Below are 11,523 nucleotides of genomic sequence, written 5' to 3' on the forward strand. Positions count from 1 at the left end.
ACCAATGAGTAATGGAGTTTTGGAAGTACCTAATAGTCTCCCCATTCAAGCACCTAGTCTCCCCTGCCCCCTTTCTTATGGTGATACCTTTTGAGGTGAGATGTGAAGGTTTCAAATGTAGTTACGACGGCAAAGGGAAGGTGGTATATTCTTTTGCACAAGGGAGGCTTGGAAGTTGGTGCTCGTGTCGCTTTAGAAGTGCCCATGATGTTGGGAAAGCTGCCGTCCTCCGCGAGTCCGTGGGCACCTGCTTTTCCTTGATGGAGAAGATGCAAGAGAATATTCGGAAAATGGTGCCGAAAAGACTGCCTGGCAAACGAGACTCGTGCTGTCTATAAAGACAGGAGCCTCTGCCGTTCCGCAACAAATTCCTCTTATCTTCTCAACTGCCAAGCTTAGCCCCTTCCCCTGCGAGCAAACCCTAACTACCCACCCCTAACGCTCGCACAACACCTAACGCTAACCCTAATCCTACCCTAAACGTAACGCCACCCTCCATCACTGCCAAGCTTGCCCTCCTCTCTGCGTCTTCCCTGTCCCTTTCTTCCCCTTCCTCGCCACGCCCTCCCCATGGCAAACCCTTACTGTTTTGGCCGCCAGCTTGGTGCTGGTGTTGATGGCGTTGTCCGCATCTGCACCGACTCCTCCACCGGCCTTCAATACGCATGTAAGTCTGTGAACAAGTCTGCCTCTGATGCTCTTCTCCATATTCGCACAGAAATTGCCATGCTCGAGAAACTTCGTGGTCACCCCAACATCATTGCCTACCAAGGACATTTCGAAGACGACGAGCAAGTGCACATGGCCATGGATCTGTGTGAGGGTGGCGATCTTTGCGAGCATTTGCAGCAGAAAGGCCCTTTGACAGAGCGCGAAGCTGCGCGGGTAATGGGAGTTGTTGTCTGTGCTGTGATGTATTGCCATGGAAGAGGGGTAATGCATAGAGATCTTAAGCCAGATAACATACTCTTCCCTCGCAGGAACAGTAGCTATGGCGAGCTTAAGCTTGCCGACTTTGGCGCATCTGCAGATTTTTCGCGCAGACGGGTGTTTACTGAAGTAGAGGGTACCCCATGGTATCTTGCCCCAGAGATCTTCACAGGAAGTTACGATGAAAAGGTGGATGTGTGGAGTCTTGGTATCCTGCTTCACATTATGTTGTCAGGATACGTACCCTTCGATGGGGAGACAACCGGCGACATCTTCCAGGCCATAAAGAGAGGCAGGCTGGACCTGAAGAAGGGCCCATGGCCGGCAATTTCAGCAGAGGCGAAGGACTTGCTGAAGGGTATGCTACAGAAGAATCCTTATCGCAGGTTGCGTCTAACAGAGATCCTTGCACATCCCTGGATGCAGAGCTCAACCGGTTCAGGGCTCGAAAGGTGGGGAAACATGCCAGCGTCGGAGTCGGTGGTGGTTGGTGGATGACACAATTTCCTACCTCAGGAAGAGTGTGTCTAACCGTGGATTGCGTGCATGACACGGCTCAATTTTTGTGCGGAATCCATGCAGTGGACGAGCTTTTGATCCTGCAAAGAGCCATCTGTGCAGACATCGGGTGCGTGTTCTGGCTCGCTGGGATTAGACGCATACATTATATGTCAGAAGCAAAGAGGTGCATGTGTACACACATGGCCTTGTACTTATGCTGTATACTGTTCAGAGTAGTCTGTCATCGAATACCCGGGCTTCCTTAATAGAGAAGTTATGAGAGCCATAGCAACTAGTAAGGCTTACAGGGTAAACTTTTCCTACATGGTCATCCCCGCCCAAGACCTAGTTTTTGGAGGTTTTGTGTGAATTGGGATGATCAAATTTTGGTGGTGTTGTACAGCCCGGCTTCAGTTTTGCCATAGCCAAATCCTCTCTTGTAATGTAGTAATGTAATCATTCCAATTTTGCTGGAAATTATTCTTTTATCTTGTGTACTATAATGCTTGCAGTGTGTGTGTGTGGAGAGAGAGAGAGAGAGAGGGAGAGAGAGAGACTTCAGTCCATATCCTTGCAATGTGGGTGTGGGTTCTGTTGTCAATTTGTCAATATGTGTGCCATGAAAGACACTGCCAATATTTATATTTTAACACAAAAGGATGACTCTTTTTAGTCTTTGCTGAACCCACCGCAGCACTAACCCTTTTGTCTCTTTATCATCCAAGAACATGTTCTTTGGCCACGTGCCCAACATGTTCTAGAGTCCTCATAGTCACTTCTGGTCAAGGCCCCCCCCCCCCCCCCCCCCCCCCAAACACACAATTGTGAGTGAATTATAATGATCAACCTAAAAAATTACAAGATCTTGTCATGCTCGTGTTGAGCCATGACATCAAACAGGGACCAAAATCACAACGGCTATCAGGGTTCTTCTGATATCTTGGACAAGCAAATCTTAAGTGTGGGGGCACTTTGGAAGAGCTAATACATTACAATACTGGTGAGCATGTGTTTCTAATTTTGTAAACATTTTCTAAAAAGGGAATGTTGGCAGAATTTTAGCTGTTTCTCAGTCTCTCTCTCAATTGGGGAGTGTGGGTCAATGCCTGTCCCCCCCCCCTCTTCCACTTGTTTTAGGGCCAACTCTCAGCTCCTGACCGCTAGGAACCTTTGCAATAGCACATAGCATTGCTTGGTTTCTTCATGTGGTTGTATCTGTGGATTTTGCTCTCTCTCTCTCTCTCTCTCTCTCTCTCTCTCTCTCTCTCTAGGTGGCGGCAATCTCTCTCTCTAGTGTAGTCTAGAGGATGAGCAACCGAGGGGGAAAGGAGACACGCGAGAGGTGAGGGAGGCACTGTTAGAAAAAAACCTAGGGTCTAGTGTATTTAAACCGGTTGAAATTATAAAATCCCAGTTAGATTTTGAGCTTGCCTTTAAGAAAAACGACAAATTTACACAAGTTTTAGTGTAATTACCGGCAAAAGCTTCAAATTTTGACATGTAAACCGAGAGAATTTCAAGTTTCCCCTTATTTTGGTTGGTTAGGAAAAATGTATTTTTCTAGCCCTGGAGGGAGGTGCAAGTCGGGTGTAGAGGTTGCAGTTCAAAGGAAGGGGGGTGACAAGGTGTTTTTGGGGCAGGCGGTATTCATAGAGTATAGGTGGTTGTCTGACCTACATGTATCTATGCAAGTTTTCTTGTCACCAAAATTGTATTTTGGTAAGAGCCCATTAAAGTTTAATCATTGAAATTGAAATTCATTCAGTGTAACATTCAACAATGTTTTTGAGGAAATAAAGTTTGAAGCTTAAATCATGATTTTCTCTTTTTAAGCTCAAGGGAGAAATTACTTTGTAATGCTTAAATCGGACATGCAAATGTAATCGGAATGGTCACGACAGACTCTAAATGAATTATATGTTTGTTGAACATTTAAAAGCCATTAAGAATATATTTATGTAGGATCAAGATTATTGTTAATCCCTCAAGGCATGAGCTAAGTATGAGGCCTTTTGTACATTCTTCTTTGAAATAATATATAACATCTCCACTCACTATTGTGATTATGGCCAAAAAGAAAAAAGGATTTACATATGTGATCTTAAACTATTTTATTCTGTTTTGTTAACTTTATGGGAGTGATTATAGTAATAACAAAATTCTACAATTACACCATGCACTAACCATGTCACGGAGTCCACAAAGCAGCAACAAACCATCCATACCCACAACCAAAGAGCCAGCTAATAAATAGGGGAGCCACCCCAGGATACCATACACACAGACTGACACAACATTCGTAAAACATCTGAGTTGAATACGGAGCTACCCTCGGAAGAGACTTGCATCAACTCCATCCGAAAGATCCCCACCCACCTGACAAGTCTTGAACTCTAGTACCTACGATTCAACAGGAAACTAAACCCACCTAGCAGCCATCCACTCACTGCATCTAGTAGCCCTTGAATGATAACCACAAACATCAAATCTGTGCCATGCTTCTCAGGATATCGACCCCAAATCTGTGCCCTGCTTCCAAGGGAGGAACCCAACTTAAAGCATGCAATGCACAACCCCTCCCACTATCCACTCACTTTGCCAACACCCAATAGCACACGGAGGCCGTTCTCCTCCCCGAGTGGAGGTGAAAGGACCTACATCCCCTGATGTTAAAAAAAAAAGGGCTGCTTATGGTTGGGGACCTGTATAGATTCAATGTACTTAGTTAATGTTTACAATAAAATGCACGAAAAGTAATCATCAATGTGAATGTTGTGAAAGTAAATGAAAGAAAAGGTTTTGTCTTGTTTGTTTAGATACTTTTCATTTATGTTTCAAATGTTCTAAAGCGTATGCATACAAAAAGATACACACTTTCAATAGCTATGTCTTACAAGTAGTGCTGCTGAATAGTGTCAATGTTCTAAGCTAAATGCCAACGAACTTAATTCACCTTCTTTTGTATATGTGCATAATTGGGGACGTCTATGCTATTCAAGGAGAGGAGATGTCACCACATTTGATTTTGATATACTTAAATGATTCTCTCTCTCTCTCTCTCTAGAATTGGCCATTTCAACGAGAGGAAACAAAAAAATAGAAGGATCAAGATTACGAAGATGGTTGTAAGGTGTATTTCAGGCCTTAGGGTGCCAAAAGGCTGAAACAATCTTCAAAACTGGCAATGCAATCAATTTAAGGTGTATCTCAAGACCTTAGAGTACCAAAAGGATAATGCGATCTTTATAAGTGTCAACGGAGTTCTTTTGGAACCAAATGTGCTTTTACAGAACCAAAATAAATTAAAAATGGGTCCCAAATGCTTTGAAAGTGTGCAAAAATGCCAGCTAAAAGGGGGGCTAGCTTGAGGACCCTTAACATCCATAAACATACACCTCTTAAGGAGGAGTGGTGGTTACTTCTCAAAAGGTAAAGAACTAAAGGAAATGTCTAGATCTGGCTAAAGTGCCAAAAGGAGACTTAGTCAGACTATTCTTGGAATATTGCCCCAAGAGAGCTGATCTTTAAAAACGGCCGTGATCTAAAAAGTTGTACACTTTTCGAATAGAGGAGCGGAAGAGAGTGAAAAACATGAATTACTATTGTACAAAAGGCTATTCATAGCCTTCAGACCTTCCCCCTCTCAATAGACTCTCTCTCTCTCTCTCTCTCTCTCTCTCACACACACACACACACACACACACACACACACACACACACACACACACACACACAATGATCTCCATAGCTACTATGCTATATTATGGCTCTCTTGAAGCTCTACGTATTTATTGTATCAATTTCATATTTTGATAATGTCTACTAGTTTATGCAGCAACATCTTTGCTCACTAGTCTTAGAGAATACGATGGAGAAGTTATTTGTCATGCATGGAAATTTGTAAGTAAAAATCTTCTAAAGAGAAGTAGGCACATGCTCTTGAAGAGTTTTGTGTGTTTTTGAGATGCTTCTATAAAAGGAACAAGAGATGTCTAAGAAGGAAGAAGATAACAATTCTTCAAAGAAAGGACTCTCCGGGTCTATGTTTCTGATTAGAGAAAGTTGAAATTGTTAAATTGATCAATAAATCCATTATGTTGGCACGACATCTTAGGGCAAGTTGATGTACCATGATGGTATGTATCTTCATCAAAAGCTTTTGTAATACAAAAACCCCTTATTGGGTGTTGGGGAGGGGGATCCCAACATGCAATACTATGCCATTTCTTTTTCTCTCTTTTTAAGTTTCTACTTATGGTTATGTGATTTATGCTATGAATCTCTTACTTGTATGATGTTCAAGTGATATTGGCGGTCTATTTCTCCTAAAGTTCGTTGCAGTTCTTTTAACTTTTTGCCAATTTAGCATAGTTTGTTACTAGTTGTACTAATAACAGATTGATATGTAGTACATCCATATATATATCAAGACCTATCAATAGAGAACGCTCACACAAGCTAGGAAACACCACCCCCTTGGCGCCCCCCCTGCAACAAAAGAAGGACATCAATAGTGAGACCAAGTCAATGAAGAAGCTACCATGGACACCCCAACACCGGCCAAGAACTGGATACACGTTGGTGTTGCTCTCCTCAACTTTGTACTTGAAAGTAATGCCATCTTGAGCATCGGTTGCCTTTGTGAAAACTTTGAATTGTAGACCATACTACGTCCAATAATCCCCATTCGTGAATTGTGAACATATCACGTCCAAAATATAAAACTCCAAGATAATGATCTGTTGGAACACATCCTGTCCATGATCCGACCAACAACAATGAATTAGCTAGTCCATCCATAGTGTTTTAGACGTCTGATTGGTTCCCTCCCATATGCAAGTGCATTAAACTCCGACCTACGGGTCCAAACACCAATAACTTGAAACACAAGGGTCCAAAATAATTATAAGGAGCATTCATTGCCCCTCTCTGCCACTCACAAGCCTCTCTCTGGCTGAAGCTAGTGGTGACACCTGTCATTCGACTAGAAATCTGACGTCGAGGCCACTGTGGCCATCGCCACGAGTGCCATGCCGATCTCCTATGCCAAATCTTTATTACCATAATCTCTGTCCAGCTTGCCTTTGACTTTGTCTATTTGCCAGAGTTCCTGATTTTGCCTTTGGCTTCAAACTCCCGAGCCAAACAAAGCGTCGAGTCACATTCATGACAAATGCGGTCATACCTCGTGGGTACTGAAGCAACTAACTGAGTACTGATACTGCCATCTTTGTCCAACTGACATTTGCCGTTGACCTCTAGTGAACTCCTCCATTTTCTTTTGACTTCACAAACTCGAGCCAAACAAATTGTCGGGTTCCTTGAGAACTGTGTCAGTGCATAGGCCGCTAAATGGATGGTTGATGATCCGTTATCCATAGCTTTTGGCTGCTTTTGGTCGTTGTTGCCGGGCGTGCTCAAACAAGGGGAGGCCTTGTTGAAGTTGCAAAACTTGGAAGTGAACTCTCGCCTTCTTGCACTCCAATAATTGGCCGCACGATCTCCAAGTCGAGTCACCAAAGCAAAACTCTTTGATCTCCCAAGCCGCGTTAAGGGTCTCGTCCAAAGATTCTCCATTGCTCCTCGCAAGTCACCTTCTAAAGCTCCTCCCAATGCCCGTCCAAGTCGCTCAAAGGACATGCAAGGTTACTCCTTCCAATGTTCTCAAACCATTCTTCGAAGGTCTCCTCCAAATAGGCTACGAAAGCCGTTTTCCACGAGGTACCGTCCTTGCATTGTGTCCTCTAAGGCAAGGCCAACACAACTCCTAGCCTAGTGCCTTGGGGCACCCTCTCTCTGCCAAACAACGTTTTAAAACATTGGCCAAGAAGTGGCAAAAGGGGGACTGTGGGGCGTTGACAATGGTTGCATCGCGAAACGCAAGGGGAGAGAGCAGGGCATTGTTGACAACATTGTTTCAATACGTTGGGAAAGGGGAAGGTCGCCTGTCGGAGGGGGGGTGTCTCAAAACGTGCAAGGAGGGGGGGCAGGGCGTTGTATGGTGGGGCTGTGGGCATCTCAAAACGCGATTGGGAGGGTGCACTGCCAGGGGAGTTCGTTGCCTCTGCTGCAAGCGTTTTAAAACATTGCGACAACAAGCAAAATTTTCAAGCACCGGTAAAGGAGCCAAAAACGCCCAACGTTTTAAAACTTCGTGGGCTTTAAAAGGATGCCGATGACCCACGGGATGTAGTTCTCTTCTCAGGCTCTCCGCGACTGCTCCTCTATACCAAGGGCTTCAAGCACTAAGCTCTGATACCATGTCAAATTTGACAATGCGGTAGCGTAGAGACCAAGGAGAGTGAGCACGGGAGAGAGAGAGAGAGAGAGAGAGAGAGAGAGAGAGAGAGAGAGAGACTCCTGAACCAATCAACCTTGGCAATGAATAATTGAATGTGTATACAATGGAGGTAAGGGGTTGCTTATATAGCAATTCTAGTAAATTGTCATACCCAGGACTTTGACAAATAAGTAAAATAAATACCTAAAATCCGGACTAAATAATGGGATCACATTGAGCAGTTCACTTGAGATGCCTAAACTTTAACAGACGGGTATTTTCAAATGCAGAGTAGGCTCTCTTCCCACCTTCAACATTCCACATAGCACATTAATGCCATTTGTGGTTGGTCTAGTGCAGAGGTACTAGAAGGTGGCTAAGCTTTTATGTAACCCTTTGTCCCTCAAGGCTTGACATGAATTTGAGGCTGATTTGTATATCTATTGGTGACTTTATAATATTATTACTCACAATTGTGAGTTTTGAAAAAAGAAAAAGAACTTGAAGGGTAATGAGGACGATCAATGATACTATGACTTTGGGGGAATCCGTTGCCCACGAGCACATTTGTTGTTTTTTTAGGAACCCATGCTCTTTTTTTTTTTAATTGCATTATGGTTCCAAAATAGCTTTGTCGTAATAATTTTTGAGACAAGCGAATTGCTTATGAGCTAAATGAGCTTATGGTATGAATCATATTGAAAACAATGCTTATGCTTGTGTGTTTGTGTGTGTTCGACTCTTCAAAATTTTGGAAATCCTTTCGTGGAGACTTGTAGACCTGTGAAGGTTTATTTACTAAATTTGTCTAATTTTTAATTTGTCCCAACTGTTCAAGAAAATAAGGAATCCTTTGTTTACTACATTTCTATGTTTTTTCCCCTAATTGTCTCAACGGTTCGAGAAAAATAGAGAATCCTTTCAAAACCTCTAAAGGTGCAAAAAGGAAACGTGGAGAGGGCTTTAATCAAAGCTATTGGTCTATCAATTCCATTACATGGAATCTCACGAAATTTTGATTCACCTCGGAGCTTGTCTATTTCACCTGCTCTAAAATTGTGGCTCCATATTTAATTGCACATGCAGTTTAGAGGCCAGAGATCGTACTCAAGACGTCAGGGCAAACCAAAGATATATTGCACTAGGCTTGTGTACCATGGACAACTAGATGCCATGGATGGGAGGTCCCTTCATATTAAAAAAAGAAAAGTTGGTGTTGCATCTTGCCTTATGCGATAGGTGTCGCTTCATTCCTTACACACCAGTTGTCTCCTCACATTGGCTCGCGCGCCCTCCAGCTCGCTTGCCTTGAGGTTGCCTGTGCAAATGCCAATTGCTATATTGTGTCCCTCCTTTCCCCTTTTCCATTCACTCACATTTGTTTTGATGGGCATCTGCTGAGATTCTCATTAATACAAGCTAGTATGTGACCCGCGCGTTGTTGCAACTAGAAAATGCACGTCTTCTATCTTACAACTACAAAGGTGGAAAATTATATATATTCTATTGTTCTACATGTATACACTCTCATGCATTTCACAAAAATGATTCACAACATCTCTATGGATTCTAAAAAAAAAGTATACATGCAAGAGGCAGCAAATATTCCTCTAATACCAAGCTTGACAAGTTCTCACACATTACGTGGGATTTTCTAGCCCTTATTTAATGGATCTAGGAGTGCTTTATAAAGATTGAAGAGAACAAAGAACAAAGAGAGAGAGAGAGAGAGAGAGAGAGAGAGAGAGAGAGAGATTAATATGTATATTCTCCTCCTCCTCCTCCTCCTTCTCTCTGTTTAATTGGACAGTCCTCTAAGCTCTTACAGTTGTTTAATATTATTATTTACATTCTCCTCCTCCTTGTCCTCCTCTCTGTTTAATTGGATAGTTCTCTAGGTTGCTTGCAGTCGTTTAATTCTCTCTCGCTCTCTTTCTCTCTGCCCAAAAGAAACTTTAAATATTAAATTCCTCCATATTTTGTAGGTTTTCTTACCTTCTAATTTAAAATTTAGAGGTACCGTTGTCTTGAGCTTTGCTCTCAAGTCATGAAGTCTCCAATGTTTATGGTGTTCTTCATACAATAGAAGTCGCTTCTAAGCAACATGCTACACAGAGAGAGAGAGAGAGAGAGAGAGAGAGAGAGAGAGAGAGAGAGAGTCTGATTGTCTAAGAAAAGCTCCATGATGAAGGAGAATCCAACCTTAAATAGCTTCTCCAAGGACCCTATGTGTACCACATTTGAGAGATGCAGTTGGCCATGGACGTGCAGAAGATGTATTATGCCATTGCCACCCAATGAGCCATCTTGTGAGAAGCCTTTAGAAGAGGTGAAAAGAAGCATAGCTCATGTTTGTGCAAGCTAGAGTGGATAACACGTGGAAGGCTTCTCCTTGCTTAGAAAATTTACGCTTCATTATATATGTATATATTTACTTTAAAATTATTTTGATCAAGAGAAATAAATTGGCACTCTCTTTGAGACCTCTCTCTCTCTCTCTCTCTTGTATGATGCGCGCACACACACATACACATGTTCTTCCATTTTGGGACTATTTGAGACCAGTGTTCGATTAAAATTGGGATTAGTATATTAATAAAAAAACCTTAGCTGGATTCCAAGTTCACCTTGAAGTAAACTGGCAAAATTTTGTTAGTGTGTTTATGAACAATTTTTTAAAGTTTGAAATTTTATGGCCATTGGCTTTCCAAAAGCAAAGTTGAGTCACCCTTCAATTAAGGAAAATTGAAGTTGAACAAGTAGAATCAATCCTTTTTTTTTGTTACTTTTTTGGTTACTTTGAAAGGGGTTCACATGTTCCAAGATTTCAAGCTTTAGAGAAATGAGACATTTTGTAAGATTTTCTTTGAAGTAAAGCAGTGAGTGACAAGTGGAGGGTCTCTCCTTGAAAATTTTAAGCTACATTACATATAGTATAGATATAGATGATTTCAAAATATTTTGATGCGATAAAGAACCCCAAGTCATTTGGAAAGTCTTCCTTTGGAGAGTACTTTTTGGTCTCACCTAAACCGGAGAAAAAGCTAAAGCTAGAGGTCTAGCCGAAGGTGCATGTGTCAAATGCAAGCACCCGATTGAGTCTCTCACGCACCTATTTTGGGAATGCCCAAAAATTAGAGTTTTCGCAGGCTCAATCTATAGGAGAGTCTTCACACATTTGGGAACTCCCTTCTTTAGACGTGACCTTGCTATGGGCTCTAGACACATTGACAATTTGGATCTTCTATTTGGCATATGCATAGTAAGAGCAACTGTATTAAGAGCTATGTGGTAGTTTAGAAATGCGTTGCTTTTTTCAAAAGAAGTGTAATCTTCTTGACACAAATGTTGTTCTAGAAACATGTTGATGGAAACTCCATTGTAATAGAAACCAAAATTGCAAGCTACACAAGTGGCATCTATGCTTCTATACTATGTATGAAGCAGCTTAAAATTTTCAAGGAAGGAGAGATCCTTCATGTGTCAAGTTCTCCTTCATTCCAAAGAGAACTTTTAAAAACATTTAATTGAAAATGCAAAAGTGAAGGGTAAAGACTAGAATGCAGAAAATGAAAAGACTTATGAGGGGGTCTTGGTGGCCAAAAGTCAAAAAGACCTTAGTAGTCTATCTAAATTTATCATACTTAAACCTATGGTTTTTGGGAGTCCATTTCACTCTATCCACTAATTTCAAGGTTGACCACTAACTACTTTTATTTTTAAAAATCATTTGAAGGGTGGCTTTCCTTTACATTTTGAAGGCCGTAAAGAATTTTTTTCCATGTGTTGCATAATGAACCTCCATTCGGAGG

General features: G+C 41.9%; 1 pseudogene; it reads left to right on the forward strand.

Annotated features, from left to right (window-relative positions):
* Nucleotides 1-357: 357 nt before the first annotated feature.
* LOC147464531 (calcium-dependent protein kinase 20 pseudogene) lies at nucleotides 358-1,917 on the forward strand (annotated as a pseudogene).
* Nucleotides 1,918-11,523: the final 9,606 nt, after the last annotated feature.

Source organism: Adiantum capillus-veneris, chromosome 1, assembly GCF_014529385.1.
Source record: "Adiantum capillus-veneris isolate H3 chromosome 1, ASM1452938v2, whole genome shotgun sequence".
Lineage (NCBI taxonomy): Eukaryota > Viridiplantae > Streptophyta > Polypodiopsida > Polypodiales > Pteridaceae > Adiantum > Adiantum capillus-veneris.